Consider the following 21963-nt stretch of genomic DNA (forward strand, 5'->3'; position numbering starts at 1 on the left):
GGTCGGTACTAAAATTCTCGACAGCTTTCTTTTGATTTATTGGTTTTGCATTTAGCTGCAACTGGTGGCCATCAGCGTCAGTGGTATCTGCAGTAGGACAAAACTGATGACACGTCATTGATATACAGAGAAAACAGTATAGGACCTAACACCGTACCCTGCGGAACGCCTGGTACTCCCCGGGAGGATGGAGTGATTCGCCTTCTTAGAAATTAATCGCACGGTTTTATTGATTTTTTTCATTGAGTCTTCATTAGGATAACGTATCTGTTGTACTCGGGCTCTGCGGAGCAGAGTGGAAAGGAAATGCAATATGCCAGCAAAATAGAAAATCTGGAGCACGCTGGGACTCGCGAGTAGAATTATGCCTGCTGCGCCATTGCCGCTGCCGCCGTCGCAGCCGTGCAAATTGCACTCACCGTGATTAGCCTCCTCCTCCATTTCCTCCTCCTCCTCCTCCTCCTCATGGGCAACTTGAGACTGCCGGCGCCTCTGCGGGACAATGGGCGGGCCGCCCTCTCAGGCACGGAGACTCCTCGACGGACCTTGCGCAAAATCGAGACTAAAATTACATTTGATTCGACGAGTGGTGCAATTATGAACTGTGCTAATTACGTTGTCGAGCTTAGTGTATTTGCTAATCTTCACTTTAACTTAATTATCGTCATCGTCGTCATTAATGTCATATATCCGTTGTCGTCGTCGTTATCGCCGTCTTTGTCGTCGCCGCCAACGCCGCCGCCTCCGCCGCCATTCGTATCGTAATCGTTGCTAGAATCGTCATCATCATTGGAGTTTGGACATTATCGTCCTCGGCGTTGTCGACACACCCGTCTTCAGAATTGTCGTCATCCTTGTCTTATCTGTCATCCTGGCTGCTGCCGTCGTCGTCATCATCATCATCACCACCACAACCACCACCACCACCACCACCACCACCACCACCACCACCGCCGCCATCGTCGTCATTATATTCTACGTCGTTGTAGCCACCGCCTTTATCATCGTCGTTGCAGCCTCGTTGTCGTCGTCATCGTCATCATCGTTATCGCCACTATCGTCAGCGCTATCACCTCCGTTGCCGTCATTATAGTCATCCTCACCATCGCCACCGTCGACAGCATTAATGTCGTCATCATAGTCGTTGTTGTTGTTGCCAGACTCAGTGTGGGTTTTCTTCAACATGTTGTGTTGTGTTGTTGTCTTCAGTCCTGAGACTGGTTTGATGCAGCTCTCCATGCTACTCTATCCTGTGCAAGCTGCTTCATCTCCCAGTACCTACTGCAACCTACATCCTTCTGAATCTGCTTAGTGTACTCATCTCTCGGTCTCCCTCTACGATTTTTACCCTCCACGCTGCTCTCCAACGCTAAATTTGTGATCCCTTGATGCCTGAAAACATGTCCTACCAACCGATCCCTTCTTCTAGTCAAGTTGTGCCACAAACTTCTCTTCTCCCCAATCCTATTCAATACCTCCTCATTAGTTACGTGATCTATCCACCTTATCTTCAGTATTCTTCTGTAGCACCACATTTCGAAAGCTTCTATTCTCTTCTTGTCCAAACTAGTTATCGTCCATGTTTCACTTCCATACTTCCATACTTCCATGGCTACACTCCAAACAAATACTTTCAGAAACGACTTCCTGATACATAAATCTATATTCGATGTTAACAAATTTCTCTTCTTCAGAAACGCTTTCCTTGCCATTGCCAGTCTACATTTTATATCCTCTCTACTTCGACCATCATCAGTTATTTTACTTCCTAAATAGCAAAACTCCTTTACTACTTTAAGTGTCTCATTTCCTAATCTAATTCCCTCAGCATCACCCGATTTAATTTGACTACATTCCATTATCCTCGTTTTGCTTTTGTTGATGTTCATCTTATATCCTCCTTTCAAGACACTGTCCATTCCGTTCAACTGCTCTTCCAAGTCCTTTGCCGTCTCTGACAGAATTACAATGTCATCGGCGAACCTCAAAGTTTTTACTTCGTCTCCATGAATTTTAATACCTACTCCAAATTTTTCTTTTGTTTCCTTTACTGCTTGCTCAATATACAGATTGAATAACATCGGGAAGAAGCTACAACCCTGTCTCACTCCTTTCCCAACCACTGCTTCCCTTTCATGCCCCTCGACTCTTATTACTGCCATCTGGTTTCTGTACAAATTATAAATAGCCTTTCGCTCCCTGTATTTTACCCCTGCCACCTTTAGAATTTGAAAAAGAGTATTCCAGTCAACATTGTCAAAAGCTTTCGCCAAGTCTACAAATGCTAGAAACGTAGGTTTGCCTTTTCTTAATCTTTCTTCTAAGATAAGTCGTAAGGTCAGTATTCCCTCACGTGTTCCAACATTTCGACGGAATCCAAACTGATCCTCCCCGAGGTCTGCATCTACCAGTTTTTCCATTCGTCTGTAAAGAATTCGCGTTAGTATTTTGCAGCCGTGGCTTATGAAACTGATAGTTGGGTAATTTTCACATCTGTCAGCACCTGCTTTCTTTGGGATTGGAATTATTATATTCTTCTTGAAGTCTGAGGGTATTTCGCCTGTCTCATACATCTTGCTCACCAGCTGGTAGAGTTTTGTCATGACTGGCTCTCCCAAGGCCGTCAGTAGTTCTAATAGAATGTTGTCTACTCCGGGGGCCTTGTTTCGACTCAGGTCTTTCAGTGCTCTGTCAAACTCTTCACGCAGTATCGTATCTCCCATTTCGTCTTCATCTACATCCTCTTCTATTTCCATAATATTGTCCTCAAGTACATCGCCCTTGTATAAGCCTTCTATATACTCCTTCCACCTTTCTGCCTTCCCTTCTTTGCTTAGAACTGGGCTGCCATCTGAGCTCTTGATATTCATACACGTGGTTCTCTTCTCTCCAAAGGTCTCTTTAATTTTCCTGTAGGCAGTATCTATCTTACCCCTAGTGAGATAAGCTTCTACATCCTTACATTTGTCCTCTAGCCATCCCTGTTTAGCCATTTTGCACTTCCTGTCGATCTCATTTTTGAGACGTATGTATTCCTTTTTGCCTGCTTCATTTACTGCATTTTTATAGTTTCTCCTTTCATCAATTAAATTCAATATTTCTTCTATTACCCAAGGATTTCTAGCAGCCCTCGTCTTTGTACCTACTTTATCCTCTGCTGCCTTCACTACTACATCCCTCAGAGCTACCCATTCTTCTTCTACTGTATTTCTTTCCCCTATTCCTGGCAATTGTTCCCTTATGCTCTCTCTGAAACTCTGTACAACCTCTGGTTCTTTCAGTTTATCCAGGTCCCATCTCCTTAATTTCTCACATTTTTGCAGTTTCTTCAGTTTTAATCTACAGGTCATAACCAATAGATTGTGGTCAGAGTCCACATCTGCCCCTGGAAATGTCTTACAACTTAAAACCTGGTTCCTAAATCTCTGTCTTACCATTATATAATCTATCTGATACCTTTTAGTATCTCCAGGGTTCTTCCACGTATACAACCTTCTTTCATGATTCTTAAACCAAGTGTTAGCTATGATTAAGTTGTGCTCTGTGCAAAATTCTACTAGGCGGCTTCCTCTTTCATTTCTTAGCCCCAATCCATATTCACCTACTATGTTTCCTTCTCTCCCTTTTCCTACACTCGAATTTCAGTCACCCATTACTATTAAATTTTCGTCTCCCTTCACTATCTGAATAATTTCTTTTATTTCATCGTACATTTCTTCAATTTCTTCATCATCTGCGGAGCTACTTGGCATATAAACTTGTACTACTGTAGTAGGTGTGGGCTTCGTATCTATCTTGGCCACAGTAATGCGTTCACTATGCTGTTTGTAGTAGCTTACCCGCATTCCTATTTTCCTATTCATTATTAAACGTACTCCTGCATTACCCCTATTTGATTTTGTGTTTATAACCCTGTAGTCACCTGACCAGAAGTCTTGTTCCTCCTGCCACCGAACCTCACTAATTCCCACTATATCTAACTTTAACCTATCCATTTCCCTTTTTAAATTTTCTAACCTACCTGCCCGATTAAGGGATCTGACATTCCACGCTCCGATCCGTAGAATGCCAGTTTTCTTTCTCCTGATAACGACATCCTCCTGAGTAGTCCCCGCCCGGAGATCCGAATGGGGGACTATTTTACCTCCTGAATATTTTACCCAAGAGGATGCCATCATCATTTAATCATACAGTAAAGCTGCATGTCCTCGGGAAAAATTACGGCTGTAGTTTCCCCTTGCTTTCAGCCGTTCGCAGTACCAGCACAGCAAGGCCGTTTTGGTTAATGTTGCAAGGCCAGATCAGTCAATCATCCAGACTGTTGTCCCTGCAACTACTGAAAAGGCTGCTGCCCCTCTTCAGGAACCACACGTTTGTCTGGCCTATCAACAGATACCCCTCCGTTGTGGTTGCACCTACGGTACGGCCATCTGTATCGCTGAGGCACGCAAGCCTCCCCACCAACGGCAAGGTCCATGGTTCATGGGGGGAGGTTCTTCGACATAGTCTTGTTATTATCGTCGTTTTCACCATCGTCATCACCATCCTCATAGTTTTCGCCATAACCAACGTCTTGATTACTGTCACAGTGGCTGCTGCCATCCTCGTCGTTACTTTTATCGTCGTCGTCACCACCATTATCGTCATAGTTGTCTTCTACAGGGTGTTTCAAACATGACCGGTATATGTGAAACGAGCAGCGATAGAAATACACCGTTTGTTGCAATATGCTGGGGACAACAGTACATTTTCAGGCAGACAAACTTTCGAAATTACAGTAGTTACAATTGTCAACAACAGATGGCACTGCGGTCTGGGAAACTCTATAGTGCGATATTTTCCACATATCCACCATGCGTAGCAATAATATGGCGTAGTCTCAGAATGAAATTACCCGAAACCTTTGACAACGTTTCTGGCGGAATGGCTTCACATGCATCTGCTTAAAAAAGCTGTTTATCGTAGTGTCAGCAAGTCTTCGAAGAATAATGGTAATTTTTGCTTCTTTTTAGTAATTTTGGAATAGAACGTGTCTAGATCATGCTTTAATATGCTAATATACCGAACAATATCGAATACGCGATCGTTTATTACATCACAACAATATAGTCATATGTTGTTTTTGATGTAGCACTGCGACTACATTCGGCAACAACTTATATTTTCACTTTCCAGTGTATTTTTCTTTCATAATTTTTAGGTGTTTTGTATTCAGTTTTCCGAGTTTGTATGTATTTCAATTATTTTCTTACATAAATAGTATTCACTTCGAACACCTTCTAAATTTTTTTTCAGATTAAGTCCATTTATTTTTTTAATTTCTGTGTTTCAGTCTTATTTTGACCCAGTAATTTTGCATTTACCACCAATATAAACATTTAGGCGGCAAAATTTAACCACAGGACTGAGGAGATAAGTACGTAAAATCTTTGTGAATGAATACAAGCTCATTATCAAACATTGGATGAGTACAGACAGGATAATTTGCACACCGATCTAAGGAACACAAGTTTTGAACGCATATCAGTTTTTAAGACAAACTACCTCTGAAACTATGTTTTGCACAAAGACGTAATTTAGCAAATAGATTCCGTGGTATATTTGGATATTGCCTGCAAAAAAAAAAGTTGCGAATACAGTTAGTAGTAAAGATACAATAAATTAAAATGACATCACCAATGCTATAGTTTTACTGCGTACACAGCGAGAATGTAGTAGAAAATTTTTACTTTCATTGTTTTGTTTTTAGGAGAGGGGGAGGTAAAGTTCAGTGATATAAAGTTTATATCTTTTGAATTGAAGGAGTCGACGCAAAGATGCGCTACCCCTCGATTTAGTACAAATTAGTGTGATCGCTTTATCTGTTGGATATTGGAATGAATCACAAGATGGTTACAAGTATTTCCACTTGCGCTTCTACAAATAACTGTCGTCTAGATATGTTGTTTTGTCTTACTCTACAGGATGTTAGGAGTAGAACTGAATATGTTGTGATCATTTGTACCTTAATATGTACCTCCTTGAGTGTTTTAATTGTTTCTTTCTCTGCGTCTAACAATCTCCGCGCAAACACGTCACATAATTCATTACTTATTGTGTTCTGCACGGTCGTAATGCACCACTAAGTGGAATGAGTCTCTCAGTACAGGCCACGCATCCACGAAGCCGCGCTTGAACACCTGACCTGCTGTCCAGGTGAAAGTAAGCATTGAAGGCTTGCTCTTGCTACATGTTGCTGGAGATGCTAACCAATCTAAACACATTTCGCCTTGTAGCTATAGTTATTAGTCTGCAGACGAAATAAATACTGATGTAGTGCTGTTTAGTACACTGCCCTCAGTAACCAATAAAAATATCTATATGGAGATAGTATATGTTCCTTCGAACATGTAGAACAGATACCAAAGCCATATAGTTAAGGCTAACCGGCCGTTGACCTTCTCCTTCTGTGCGAATGCACGCGCATTGCCTGAACTCTTACGGGACTCGGTAAGATTGTCTGCCGCGAGTAATGTGTGTAGTGGGCAGGGGCACTACGAATGTAGTGTGTGGACATTAAGCTGGAAGTGTGGGTCTCACGGGGTGCGTGCAAGGGATAAATCCCTGCAATCGCATTATCTTCTATGCCCTCGGTGGCTCAGCTAGATAGCGCGTCTGCCATGTAAGCAGGAGATCCCGGGTTCGAGTCCCGGTCGGGGCACACATTTTCAACTGTCCCCGTTCATGTATATCAACGTCTGTCGACAGCTTAAGGTACTGATTTGATTATCATATTATAAAAATATTTACCCTTATACCTCTCGCACCACGTATACATGTTCTTGTCTTTGAGTTTCGCCAAACATATAACTTGCAATAGCTCAAAATATTCTATTTTGGGTTAGCAAACACTATCTCCGACCCCTCGAAATTATGTGTAAAGTTTAATGAAAGTCCCCAAGCACTCTCATTTTTAAATACTGGGTGGATTTAGTCGTAACTTTAAGACTTCACTCGTTTTGTTATACCATTAAAATAACTCTTAATGAGTTGATTTTGACGACATTTTTAAATTCGATCTATAATTGTGGCACGTAAGAAGATGACGACTCAAGTGCCAAAAAAGGAAAATTTCAGTTTTCGGCCAAATTCCGTTGTAAATGTCAAGGTCAATAACATACATTGTGATACAAGCGCCAGAACAGCGGAATGAATGTTCATAGCTGTATAAAGATAGCACTCGTGTCTAAGACCCACGTCGCTGTTCAAATAATGAGCCATGCGCCAACTCTCTGTTAGTGTCTTGTGCACTTGTGTTAATTCCCGACAGCTGAAATAGCTCTGCGGTTTGTTCACCACAGAAGGGTATTACTGAAATAATTCTCACATGTTAGTAATTCACAATATTGCAAAGTAAAACGGAGGAAGAGATGTGAAGGTAATGATCAAAGTGAAAAGAAGAAACTAGGTACTGAATGGAAGGAATATACTCGGAAAAACAATATTGTGGTTCCAAATAAAGAGGCTCTCAACCACAACGTAAACCCTGAATGTCATTGTAAGATTTATTGTAAGGCTTGGAATCAACGTAAGTGATGTTAAAGTATCTAAGTGCGTTTAATTTATTGCTGAAACGAATTTAGCATCGACAACAATCGTCGTTGAGATTGTGAGGTTATAGTTAATTACTTGCATGAAATCGCTTACTTACTTAACAGAAAAAGATTACTTTACGGAAGTAGAACACAAGTTTTTGCTGAAAGCAAACTCTTTTATGTCTTGCGATAGTGATGTTGCTCGCATGGAGAAACGAAAAAGTCTGTGTGAATTTCCGAATGATTTAGTTAGCATCGTCACTGAATTTAAGCGCAGAACACCATTCACAGTGACTGTTACGCAAGAAAAAGATAAAATGACACTTTTCTGAGACTTCACTGGTCTCATACAGATATGATTTGATGTATGCAGACTGAAGTGGCCAGTGAAAATTTGTACCAAGGCCAGGAATCTCCTGCTTATTAGGCAGGTGTGAAAACAGATATACCAAGATGGTTTGTTGGCTAATGCACCTACCTAGTACCAAGGATAGTTGTCCTCGATTGCCATCCTTGGTACAATATTTCACTCCCTGCTTCAGTCTTATATACACAAGATGTATGAGACCAGTAGTCTCTGAAATAGTCAACTCATTTGTATAAGTACCTGCACCTAGGTTTCGGGCTGGATTCCTCATTTACGTTCGATGTGGAGGTGCTACTCCAGAACATGGAGAGCTTCGGCAATTCTGTTCATGTGTAATGTGGAGTTTAAAGTAGACGTGGGCGACAGTGAGAATTTGGATCGACAGGAGAGGTTTTTCCAGGGTGATCCGTGGAGTTGTGCGAACCACTGAGCCACGGTGGTTTAGTGGCTAACGAACCTGCCCAATAAGCAGGAGTCCCGGATTCGATTCCCAACTGTAGTACAAATTTTCACTCACTACTTCAGTCTGTATATGTACAAGAAAGAGATTTTTTACGACTAAGTCAGCCGATGAAAAAATATGAATTCACCAATGAGCATATTTCAAGCGCGACTGCCGGTATGCCAGCCAGCCTGGATGTGGTTTTTAGGTGGTTTTCCACATCCCGCTAGGTGAACACCGGACTGGTCCCCACGTTCCGCCTAAGTTATGCGACTAACAGACATTTGCAGACGTTGGCACTATTTCATGGCTTACACTAGACGCAGACAGCTGGGATACACTGCTTACATCCCGGGAGGTTCGGGGTGGCGGCAGGAAGGTCATCTGGCCACCCTCTAACACTGCCAGATGCGTAATAACAAGGTCGACCCAGCGTTGGAGCGGCTCAAGGCCCAAAGAAAGGAAGTGGATCAGAATCACTGCTGAACGTCTAGGCGTACAGGAAGTTCGGTCAACTCTCAATGCAACTGAAGAGTTCAAGAAACACATCTCGATGAGGAAGATGAAGCCTACTAACGTTCAACAGGTGCAGCTGGAAACAGAGCACTGTGAACCTAGGCTGTCTGAACAAAAGGGAATGTATTTAGCTACAGTGTTTCCATGTGCAAAATAAGAAAATAAGTTATTTTGCGAGAAACTTGTAAACTGATTGAAAGTGGATGTGATGGAACTTGTATCGTTATTTATGTTAAAGCCATTGTTAACAGAACGTTTCATTTTCTTCAGTTTTTGTATCATTTTGTTCTTAAACCTACTGACGCAGAATAAAAACACATAAATGACATGAACCTGTATAGGCTTTGCGTTTGCATTTTTGGCGTTTGCCGCAATATTTACTTACATGCCACAATTATGTGCAATACTGAAAGCTTTCTTTTTCCATACAAGCCGTCGGAAAGGTAACTTTTAACAGGACAGTTTCAGCCGTTTTGTAATATAGATACGAAACGAGGACCACTTGTACCAAACGATGAGGTAGTAAACGAAGTAGTAAGACGGGAGCTATAGAGAGACAGTAAATGGAAAGACGGTCTGGCATTTCATGAGCACGGCGATTGGATCCTGCAGGAGGTAATGCAGACGGGTGAATCTCACCCTAAAGCCGTTGTATGAGTCATAACCGCCACATAAAAATGATTAGCGGCCTTCCAGTGCCACGAAGATGCGTCATCATTTATTTGGCCATCAGTCTTTGCAGAACGTATATTAGTCGTAATTCACTGCTTCTGCACGTCTCTGCGTGATAAATTTTCTGTCGATTTTCGCACTGCCTCACCACACAGCCGACGTGAAAAGTGATCACGTGCGATAGGAATCGTGGAACAATTTGCCACAGAAGACTAACGACTGGTTTCGCCCGATACGCTGCCTGTTCCACTCTCCACATAGCCGGCTCGTACGTTTCCCTCTGTGGGCAATAAATTGTGAATCGTGTGTAACGCATTACGCTATCGCACCCACTCTGTATATCTCAAACCAACTCTACGAAAAAACAACGGTGTTGCTGTGTCTCAAAACAAAAATCTCTCTCCTGAATAATTTTGTTGGTTGTTAATTATAGCATCATTCATAATCAAGGGAGACTGTCATCTGGGTCACTTGCTTTATCAAGGCGTATCCGACCCGTAATACAGATCACATTCAAAACTTCGTAAAGAGATACGAGATAATATTGATACGTAACGAAGTAAAAACAGTGGCAATATAAAAGTAAAAATGAAACGCCATGGGAGTAATGCACACATATTTCTGAAAAGTGCATCTTTTCAGCAAGGTGAGGACTTGCAAAAAAACTACGGTCGTTGTACAGATGAAACATCAAGGAAAGTTATGTAGTCAGTCACTGACAATCTGTGTATAAGAAGCATTCAAATGAAACCCGATCACTAGTGTAAAGTAACGGTATCGTTTTATGAACTCAAAAATGTAGTTATACAGAGAAAACATACTCAAAAATAGTCGCCAAAACTGTTTTCACGTTTATCCCATTGCGACACTAGCCGGTCCATTCCATCCTTGAAGAAGATAGCAGGCTGCTGTCGGTTCCAGGCCTGGATCCAGTCACACACTTCGTCGTCCGCTGCGAATCGATGTCCGCAAATAGCAATAGAGGTCCAAACACATGAAAGTTACACGGTGAAAGTTTGGGACTGTACCGTGGATGTTCCAGCGTTTCCCACCGAAACTGCTGCAATGTCGTCGTCGCCTCCTTGGGCACCTGTGGGCGGGCATTATCATGAAGGAGAATAACGCCATTGGACAAAATGGCTCGGCGTTTCGACTTGATGGGTCGTTAAAGGTTCTATAAAGTGGCCTGTTAACGCTGGGCATTAATGGTGGTTCCCCGTTCCAGGAACTCAACAAGCAGTGGGTCCTTGTGGTAAAAAAAAAGAATGACATCATGACTTTACCAGAACTGGTGTGCACGGTCTTTGATTTCTTTGGAGGTGGTGAAGTCGCATATTTACACTTCTTGTCAGAACCTTGGATGCATGAGCTGTTAAGCTGAATGTGCGAAATTTCTCTCACTTGTCAACTCTTGCTATCTTCGAAATTGTCCGCATGATATTTTTCCGAAATACTGGTAGTATGTCTCAGACACTATACATACCATAGTGAATAGTCTTCAGTGGCCACTCCCTCAATTATTTTAGAAATACCGGTTTAATGTTATCTATCCTTTCTGCGTTATTTGGTCTTCTGTCTTCCAAAGAGCTTTTAAATTCAGATCCTAACACTGGATCCCCTATCTCTTCCCTGTTGACACCTGTTTCTTCCTCTATTCTTCTATTTTTCTCATAATTTCGAACATCTTGCACCCTGTTACAATGTCGAATGGTTTTCCTAGGTCGACAAATTCTTCATTTACAATATATGCAACACATACGCAGGGTTTCGTATCAGATCCTGTTGCTTTAACTCACAGATACAGACACCTGAACTCTCTTCTTTCCATTCAAAAATATTTTTTCCACACAACACTAGTCGCAAGTGACGTGGCAGTGCTAATACTAAATATAGTCACGTGTTTGTGTTATGAAGATCCTCTGTCATCTTGCCATTTTGTGCACTTTGTTTTGGTGTGCAGAGTGCGTCCGTCTTTTGTTTCTGTGGTAGCTAGGGTCTGCCATTGTAATGTGACCAGACGTCCCATTTTGAACGGTGCAGTACCGTTTTCCAACCTGCTGTCCCTCTGTCCCGCTAGGTTTTGTCGGGATGCCTCTCTGTCCCGTTTTGCCAGAAAGTAGTCTTTATTTTTTATTCTCTATGTTATGCTACTTAATATTTAAATCTTTATATCCATAACAGCTAAGAACGAAAGTTATGTTATTGCTGGACAAAATTGATTACGAAAACCAATCATCTAAATGGCCACACTGTCAACGTTGTTGTGTTTCCCGTGCTTCACTACGACAGTTCGACCCCATTCTCTGTGATTCAGTGACTGTCGAAGAGTGATATTAATTTTTCGGCAGTTCCGTAAGAGATTCAGGAGGCCGAAACGAAAGTGTGTGTTCACTGTTGCGTTGCAAGAAAAGTAAATATCTTAGCCTATGGCATAGGACTTGCAATTTAATTCTCGATTATTTTGCATAAATCAACAAATACTCTTTTTTACTTACAGTATATCTTCTATCGTAGGTACACATTCATAAAGAAACAGAGATCCGAATCTGATGTTCATTGCACCTCCTGTAAAACAGAGTTTTGGGTTCATCGTAGAGGGAAGAGTCACACTGCGCAATATCTGAATTGAAGCAAATATAAAACGGCATAGATTGCTGCTGCGTCATCCAGCAGTGCAACTTCATTTTTCTCGCGAAATTCAGAAACAGATTATGAACAGCCCTTGGCTGTAATTGAAGGAGTCTGGGTTTACCGTATGGTTTCGCTCAAATGACTGTGCTTCGAAACTACTAAGAAATTGGTTTGAACAGAAATTCTCTTGCGGTCGCGCGAGTACTGAAGCCATTGTTTTGAGCGGTTTTGCCCTCATTCTGCTGAAATATTAGAAAAAGAGTTGCAGGGAGTCAGTTATGGCGCAGTTTTTACATATGTTTCCAATCACGGGGAGTAAAAAACTTTTTCCTGTTATGATTAAGTACTTTTACCACAGCAGGGTGTCGTGTCCGAATTTTGGAACTTGATAAACGTCCTAGCGAAACAGCAGATATTGTTACCAATTACCTGTCTGACGCGTTTGCAAAAAACGACCCACATAGCAAAATAATCACGTTCTGTGGTAAAAATTCCAATAGTAACTTTGGTGGGGCAGTACGTAAAGGAACAAGAAATATTTTTCACAAACTTAAAATAGTATTGCGTCGTGAAATCCTTGAGATTGGACGTGCAGCACCTACAATGCACAACACAGTTAAGATTGCCGCAGGTTGTTTACCTATTGATTTACAAGTGGTTGTTCACAAAATTTACCATCATTTTCACACCTAATACCTTGCGAATAGAATTTCTGAAGGATTTCTGCAATTTCGCTGAGACTGAGTACGGCAAATTATTAGATTAGAATAACACTAGATGATTAGTATTAATGGTAGCACTTCCAAGCGTTCCTGCACTTACGGAAGGGCGGAGATCCTATCTTTTTAGTCTCTAAGAATGCCCAGTGGTAATAAAATCCCCTTTTAAAAACCCGCTGGCAAAAGTTGTTCTTTTGCTCAACAATCAAGCCGCAACTTTTCACAGGATAGTTCTCCAGGTAGAAGGTGAGCTTACCACAGATATTGAAGTAGCTATGGCTCTTTCCTAGTTGAAAGAAAATATTGTTGAGGAAAATATGGCCCAAAGTGTGCTTTGCATGAATTAGGAGATGAGAGCATGTGAAAGTAGAGGATTTCGAAAACGTAGGACGTGCTTTCTTCGATTCATGTACTCAATACCTGGTAGTATGGACTGACATGTATGAAGTGTATTACAAATTTATATGGATCTTGCTAATGACTGTCCTAATATGGACTGATGTTATAGTTTCTGTATGATGCGGGCGCGTTTGTGTGTGTGTGTGTGTGTGTGTGTGTGTGTGTGTGTGTGTGTGTGTGTGTGTGTGTGTCACCACGATTACATGCGACACATTTTCCGGAAGACGAAAACCGAATCTCGGAAAACGTTTTTCGCTGTCGTGGTTACATTTCAAGGTGTGAAGCGGAGTTGCTAGCCCAGTTAAATACGATTCCTCGAAAACAACTGATACAGTTCGTGATTTAGTCAGCACAGCCACTATGTCTTTTCAATTAGATGATGTGTAAACAGCTTCAGTCTAATATTTTTACTTGTCATGCACTGTGGGTTACAAAAAGCCACTCGGCCCATATAAGTCGAAAATACACTCCTGGAAATGGAAAAAGAACACATTGACACCGGTGTGTCAGACCCACCATACTTGCTCCGGACACTGCGAGAGGGCTGTACAAGCAATGATCACACGCACACACAGCGGACACACCAGGAACCGCGGTGTTGGCCGTCGAATGGCGCTAGCTGCGCAGCATTTGTGCACCGCCGCCGTCAGTGTGAGCCAGTTTGCCGTGGCATACGGAGCTCCATCGCAGTCTTTAACACTGGTAGCATGCCGCGACAGCGTGGACGTGAACCGTTTGTGCAGTTGACGGACTTTGAGCGAGGGCGTATAGTGGGCATGCGGGAGGCCGGGTGGACGTACCGTCGAATTGCTCAACACGTGGGGCGTGAGGTCTCCACAGTACATCGATGTTGTCGCCAGTGGTCGGCGGATGGTGTACGTGCCCGTCGACCTGGGACCGGACCGCAGCGACGCACGGATGCACGCCAAGACCGTAGGATCCTACGCAGTGCCGTAGGGGACCGCACCGCCACTTCCCAGCAAATTAGGGACACTGTTGCTCCTGGGGTATCGCGAGGACCATTCGCAGCCGTCTCCATGAAGTTGGGCTACGGTCCCACATACCGTTAGGCCGTCTTCCGCTCACGCCCCAACATCGTGCAGCCCGCCTCCAGTGGTGTCGCGACAGGCGTGAATGGAGGGACGAATGGAGACGTGTCGTCTTCAGCGATGAGAGTCGCTTCTGCCTTGGTGCCAATGATGGTCGTATGTGTGTTTGGCGCCGTGCAGGTGAGCGCCACAATCAGGACTGCATACGACCGAGGCACACAGGGCCAACACCCGGCATCATGGTGTGGGGAGCGATCTCCTACACCGGTCGTACACCTCTGGTGATCGTCGAGGGGACACTGAATAGTGCACGGTACATCCAAACCGTCATCGAACCCATCGTTCTACCATTCCTAGACCGGCAAGGGAACTTGCTGTTCCAACAGCACAATGCACGTCCGCATGTATCTCGTGCCACCCAACATGCTCTAGAAGGTGTAAGTCAACTACCCTGGCCAGCAAGATCTCCGGATCTGTCCCCCATTGAGCATGTTTGGGACTGGATGAAGCGTCGTCTCACGCGGTCTGCACGTCCAGCACGAACGCTGGTCCAACTGAGGCGCCAGGTGGAAATGGCATGGCAAGCCGTTCCACAGGACTACATCCAGCATCTCTACGATCGTCTCCATGGGAGAATAGCAGCCTGCATTGCTGCGAACGGTGGATATACACTGTACTAGTGCCGACATTGTGCATGCTCTGTTGCCTGTGTCTATGTGCTTGTGGTTCTGTCAGTGTGATCATGTGATGTATCTGACCCCAGGAATGTGTCAATAAAGTTTCCCCTTCCTGGGACAATGAATTCACGGTGTTCTTATTTCAATTTCCAGGAGTGTATTTAAAAAGAAGACGAAACCTGACAGCCCAAACACGTTTCAGAATCGGTTGCGTTAACATGGGAGCGAAGATCGATTGTGGAATTGGAAAACTGGCAACCAGAAGCGGAGCTCCAAAATCGATTTTGAGGTGAAAAAAAAGAAGTGCTATGAGGAATTCGGTTTGCATTATTCGGTTTTGAGAGCCCCATGTGAACGTCTTTGTGTGTGTGTGTTTGCGTGTCTATATATTAGTCTAAAATTGCGTGTGCGAGCGCGCCATATATATGAGGGGGAGAGAGAGAGAGAGAGAGAGAGAGAGAGAGAGAGAGAGAGAGAGAGAGAGAGAGAGAGAGACAAATGATGAGATGGCAGTGGTTCATCAGTCATCTAAGCACAAAAACTTGAATATATTCAGTGTTAGTGAAAGTACTATGTGCTGAAATCTTTCATGTATGTGTAGAAGAACGGTGTAACACACAAAAAACTGTAACGACAGTAATGAATACTGTTTCTGGTAGTGAACAGGGAATTGCTTAGGGTTCCAGCAAACCACAATTGTAAGCGAATCTATATTGCTACAATGACCACTGCAGATGCTTTAGAATAAGGCGGAACTCGTTTGGTCTTAGACTAAATTTCAGTCACCTGTACGACAAAGTGTAGTGATATAACAAGTGCTCTTATTCGTTCTGATGTTACCATACATATTGTAGGCGGCTAGGTCGTCTGATGTACTGTCACACCTGGCTACTCATTGATTTCCCGCACAGATGGAATGCTGGAGGCAGCATCTGTAGCCGGTCAGCCGCGAATAGCAGGGCGCGGCGTGACCGCCGATGTAATTCGGTCCGAGCGCTCAGGTGTCCTGCCAATTCGCCGGCATTCACTGCCCTCCCCTGCCGCAAATCCGATATTTTGCCTCACTGGCGATCCACCTGGATTCCAGCTTTTTCCCCCGCTACTGCACCAATTGCGTTTCTTCCCCGGCTGCTTTGGACTTCGCTGCCACGGTGGTGTCCAATTTCTGCTCCAAACAAAGCTAACGGCCATGTTGAAGAATCGCGTGGAGGCACTTACACATTGAACATAAACCATACCGGATTTCTTTTGCTTTATTCGTATGGTATCCGTCCTTTTTGCCTTTACTGCTTACAGGCTGGACTTCGCGGTAACAGTATTTGAAACTTCTGACGTTAGTGCAAAAAAAAAAAAAAAAAAAAAAAAAAAAAAATACATCCAGTAATATACATTCCAATGTTTTCAGCTGGAGTATGTCGTTCGGCTTAGAGGTAAATTTCCACATCCAGAGTGTTCAAACTACAATGTTGAACTGATTGTTCGATAATTTTCACATCTGTCAACACCTGTTTTCTTAGGGATTGGAATTATTATATTCTTCTTGAAGTCTGAGGGTATTTCGCCTGTTTCATACATCTTGCTCACCAGATGGTAGAGATTTGTCAGGACTAGCTCTCCCAAGGCCGTCAGTAGTTCCGAGGGAATGTTGTCTACTCCGGGGGCCTTGTTTCGACACAGGTCTTTCAGTGCTCTGTCAAACTCTTCACGCAGTATCGTATCTCCCATTCCATCTTCATCTACATCCTCTTCCATTTCTATAATATTGTCCTCAAGTACATCGCCCTTGTATAGATCCTCTATATACTCCCTCCACCTTTCTGCTTTCCCTTCTTTGCTTAGAACTGGGTTTCCATCTGAGCTCTTGATGTTCATACAAGTGGTTGTCTTATCTCCAAAGGTCTCTTTAATTTTCCTGTAGGCAGTTCTATCTCACCCCTAGTAAGATAAGCCTCTACATCCTTACATTTGTCCTCTAGGCATCCCTGCTTACCCATTTTGCACTTCCTGTCGATCTCGTTTTTGAGACGTTTGTATTCCTTTTTGCCTGCTTCATTTACTGCATTTTTATATTTTCTCCTTTCATCAATTAAATTCAATATTTCTTCTGTTACCCAAGGATTTCTACTAGCCCTGGTCTTTTTACCTACTTGATCCTCTGCTGCCTTCACTACTTCATCCCTTAAAGCTACCCATTCTTCTTCTACTGTATTTCTTTCCTCCATTCCTGGCAATTGTTCCCTTATGCTCTCCCTGAAACTCTGTACAACCTCTGGTTCTTTCAGTTTATCCAGGTCCCATCTCCTTAAATTCCCATCTTTTTGCAGTTACTTCAGTTTTAATCTACTTAACATTCGTATGTTGACTGAATACCTATAGCTTTGGCTGGGGTCTCTGTTGTCTTTCGTGTAAGTCTGAATTAATGCAGCTTATCGAATGATGAAAGGAAGGGCCTTGAGAGATATGCCAACTATCACTGTTCCCTAGCAGGTTACTCACCTGCAGATCTCATACAATATGTGTTTCATCGCCGAAGAACTGATTAACAAACAGGGACCGTAGGGAAGCTGCAGACCAATGAACGTCGATTTAGTCTGGCAGTGAATCTGTTCAGAAATGCACACCTATATGAGAGGTAGCCCTGTACAGCGATCTTCCAGTCGTTATGATGGTATTCTTAACTGAAGCCGCTACTATTCGGTCGAGTAGCTTCTCAATTGGCACCACGAGGCTCAGTGCACCCCGAAAAATGGCAACAGCGCATGGCTGCCCGGATGGTCACCCATCCCAGTGCCGACCACGCCCGACAGCGCTTAATTTCGGTGATCTCACGGGAACCGGTGTATCCACTGCGGCAAGGCCGTTGCCGTGATATATACAGACCATTTTGAATTCCTGCCATCGGCCATCGCAACTTATCTCCTTCCTTGTTTGTGTCGGTGCTGACTCCCACAGCAGCCGACACAACAGTTCCTGTAAGACAAGCCAAAAGAACAAAACTTCTCACAAATAATAACGCCCGTACAATAAAGGCTAGTCCCTAGAGAGGGCACAGATATGAATTGACACGAATCGTTTCTAGGCGCGCAGTCCGGAACCGTGCGACTGCTACGGTCGCAGGTTCGAATCCTGCCTCGGGCATGGATGTGTGTGATGTCCTTAGGTTAGTTAGGTTTAAGTAGTTCTAAGTTCTAGGGGACTAATGACCACAGCAGTTGAGTCCCATAGTGCTCAGAGCCATTTGAACCATTTGACACGAATCACTACTACGAAAGAAGGTAGACATCAGTCAAGAATGCGGTCTCAGTAACAGGGGTCGCACAACAGAGCCTACCACGCTACAGAGCCGGTGTCTCGCGGTACAAACGTAGCGACAGCACAATCGCAACCATAGTAGCTCCAACGTGCTTCGTAATTCCAAACACCACGAGCAGCTAGTAGACGGCTGCTCCCAAGACAATGGAAAACAACACTTTCCACAAAATGGCAGTAACCGCTGCACGATGAACCTTGCGATGTCGATGTCTTGAGAAGCGGCAACGAAATGGGTGGAGAGTTGCTCTCCGGGCTACTTAAGGACTCGGGCCATCAAGTGTAGCGTACATCCGCGGGATGCGAAAGGTCCTTGTGATAAACACCTAACAAAGGTTGGTGGTCTAACCCTTTGCGCTGTTCTGGACCACTGGAGTGGTAAAGTTCCTACATTCAACTTCAGTTCGAAATAACTGCCAGGAAAACAAGCTAGATTTCGCCGTCTTGGACGTTTTCCATACTAAATAAATGTGGAATGCTAAAATTATCCTACACTCTCCATCCGATGATCCTCTGTGTAGACACCACCTCGGTCTGCAGACCTGGGAAAATTAGTTTAGTAATATTAAATGTGTACTTAAGATTGATGACTTTTTTAGTTAAATAACTGACCCAGACCCATTAGACCCAAAGAAGGCCGCTGCAATCGTGGCCGAAACGTTGTTTTTTCTATAGCAGCAGTAGTTTTTACTGGGTCCAATGGGTCTGGGGCTAATGGTCACCATTATACCCAGAAGAAGGCCGCTGCAATCGTGGCCAAGACATTGGGTTTTCTATAGCAGCAGTAGTTTTTACATTATGACGCGGTACCAAACCTAGAAAACTTTTATGTCGACTGACTCTGGCTGCGGAAGCCTACGCAATTATAGAATAATTATTATTCATTTCTTACAAAATTTATTTTATTCTTTAATGAACATGATTTGACTAATTGCTGCTGAGCTCTACCGTTGTTAGTCAACCAGGCGGTATGTGACTGATTAGCACACAAAGCAAATTACAGTTACGAAAGATGAACGTTACCATTATTTAGAAGATAAATATCGCTGATTTGCCAATGTAGTGAAAAATATTTAAAAATATTAAAAATATAGCACAAAAATGTTCAATTATGTTGTCTAAAGATGGACGTTCAGTAAGTAATGCAATAATTTTTCTCTGAAAGTAGGTTGGTATTATTCGGCCACGATTGCAGCGGCCTTCTTCTGGGTGTAATGGGTCTGGGTCTAATGGTTACCATTATCTCATCTTGATGAGGATAGCCTCACCTTACCAAATTAACCTTTGATCAGCCAACTCCCATTACACCCAGAAGAAGGCCGCTGCAATCGTGGCCGAAACGTTGGTTTTACTATAGCAGCAGTAGTTTTTACATTATGACGCGGTACCAAACAAAGAAAACTTTTACGTCGAATAATTATTCTAATTTACTAACTTACAAAATAAACAGAAACGAGTAGCTTTTCGCAGGCAGTCAAGTGTCCCGTCGTCAAAGGCCAGCTTAATAGTGTGAGTGAACTTCACTGCCCTGATGTTTCCTTTCTTCGTCTCTTAAATAGCCATCATCTTCCTTCTTCTTCCGTCAACGTTTTATTAGACGCAAAATCTGATTTTCGTAAAAAGCGATAATTATTTGTTTATTCCCGTATTAGCCGGCCATTGTTGCCGAGCGGTTCTAGGCGCTACAGTCTGGAACCGCGCGACCGCTACGGTCGCACGTTCGAATCCTGCCTCGGGCATGGATGTGTGTCGCGTCCTCAGGTTAGTTAGGCATTTAAGTCCCATAGTACTCAGAGCCCTTTGAACGATTTATTCCCGTATCAAAATATATGTATTATAAACAGCTATAATTATATTGATATTTCCCTATACTTGGCCACTTCCAAGCATTTTCTGTTCCCTTTTGTACAGGAGGCTGGACACAGCCGACACTGGAGTATATGAACAGTCTGGTCTTCTCCACAGTGAATATCATCTTGATGAGGATAGCCTCACCTTACCAAATTAACCTTTGATCAGCCAACTCCATATGTCAGTATATTCTAGGACTTCCCAGTCTGCCATTTCTTATCATAGCCAGGAGGTAGAGCTTGGGAAACGATATTCCAGCTGGAGGGGGATTACGTCTTAGCCCTCCATAGTTGCAACCTAGCTCTCTTTCAGCAATAATTCTCAGTGCCGTCGATTTTCTAATAAAACTCTCTGATTTCAGCCTTTGCGGGTGCGGTTCGTGCCCATACAGAGGATGCGTTCTGTCCTGCTACATTTTCTTACTTTCCTCAAGTGCAGCTGTTTCTCTTCGAACAGGAAGTGGTGTTCACATGTGGTGGTAAAGCGATTCGTCGAAAATTTATTTCAAGCAACCTGTTACAATTCTGCAGGCGTAATTGAAAGCTATGTCCATCTGTTTAGAGTGTGTAGAATTACAAAAACAGGACACGCATATGCTTCTTGTATAGCTTTTAATTTAGTTCTTTCTTGTACCGACCTGTATGTCGTCTGTTGCGTGCATTTCCTGAAAACTTCTTTCATTTTTGACTGCCTAGTTGTTCTTAACTTTCATACTGATAGAAAGGTAGACAATTTATTTATTTAGTTTTCAATCTAAAACTTTTTTTTTCTAAATGTGTTTGAGATATTCACTGAATAGTTGCATAACTCCTGACATTTCCTTTCCAACAATACCTCTTCGCTGCAGACAGGGCAGAGAAACTATTTTTTAAAATTTTTCTTACATTCTTTCAAATATTTTAAATTAGCAACACATCGCCTTTCGAATGACTCAAATGGCTCTGAGCACTATGGAACTTAACTTCTGATGTCATCAGTCCCCTAGAACTACTTAAAGCTAACTAACCTAAGGACATCACACACATCCATGCCCGAGGCAGTATTCGAACCTGCAACCGTAAAGCTCACGCGGTTCCAGACAGTAGCGCCTAGAACCGCTCGGCCACCCCGGCCGGCACATCGGCTTTTCTGATGCATGTTATGCTTCAGCTTTAAGTATAGAACTGTAATATCTCAGTTTTGCGTTCTGGAACATTAATTTGTCTGGAGCAAGAGATTTCATAGGCTTTTTGTAATTTAGATACCCTATCTTATCCTCGTTCTTTCCTCCTGATGTATAAAGATTTATTCCAAGTTTCGAATTTAGGAGTCATTTATTATCGAAGTGAATACAGACCTGACACACTCTGCTATAGACCATATTTCATTTTAGCCATGGTTTTGTGATTAATCTCAGTCCGGTATTTCCAAACTTCTGCTCAGCGTCAATCTAATGAATTAATACTTCTCATTAATCACGGGCAATCGTTCTGCAGTTTTTCAAATATAAGAAAATGTTCCGCACGACTGCTCGTTCTATCATGCCGATCGTAGGATAAGTTTGGTTTCACCCGATATAAGCTTGCACGATGTGTACCAGAATCTGTGTGCACCATGTAAAGTGGGTCAAAACAGGAACTAAAGGCATATACATGGTGTATATTTTAAGCTGACAAACAAGAATACGAAAAATGTGTGGAATCCAAAGTTGATTATTTTCGAGGGGGACATCTGCTGGTGCTATAATTAGGCGGCCACTCCAGCCCCCTGGGGGTGAA

General features: G+C 43.1%; 1 protein-coding gene and 1 pseudogene across 2 annotated transcripts in view; one reads left to right on the forward strand and one right to left on the reverse strand.

The window, feature by feature from the left end:
• Positions 1-21963, forward strand: part of LOC126278432 (two pore potassium channel protein sup-9) — a 1195629-nt gene that overhangs the window by 680344 nt on the left and 493322 nt on the right. The window lies entirely within an intron of this gene.
• On the reverse strand, positions 17794-17911 carry LOC126279772 (5S ribosomal RNA; annotated as a pseudogene).

Source organism: Schistocerca gregaria, chromosome 6, assembly GCF_023897955.1.
Source record: "Schistocerca gregaria isolate iqSchGreg1 chromosome 6, iqSchGreg1.2, whole genome shotgun sequence".
In the NCBI taxonomy this organism is placed as follows: domain Eukaryota; kingdom Metazoa; phylum Arthropoda; class Insecta; order Orthoptera; family Acrididae; genus Schistocerca; species Schistocerca gregaria.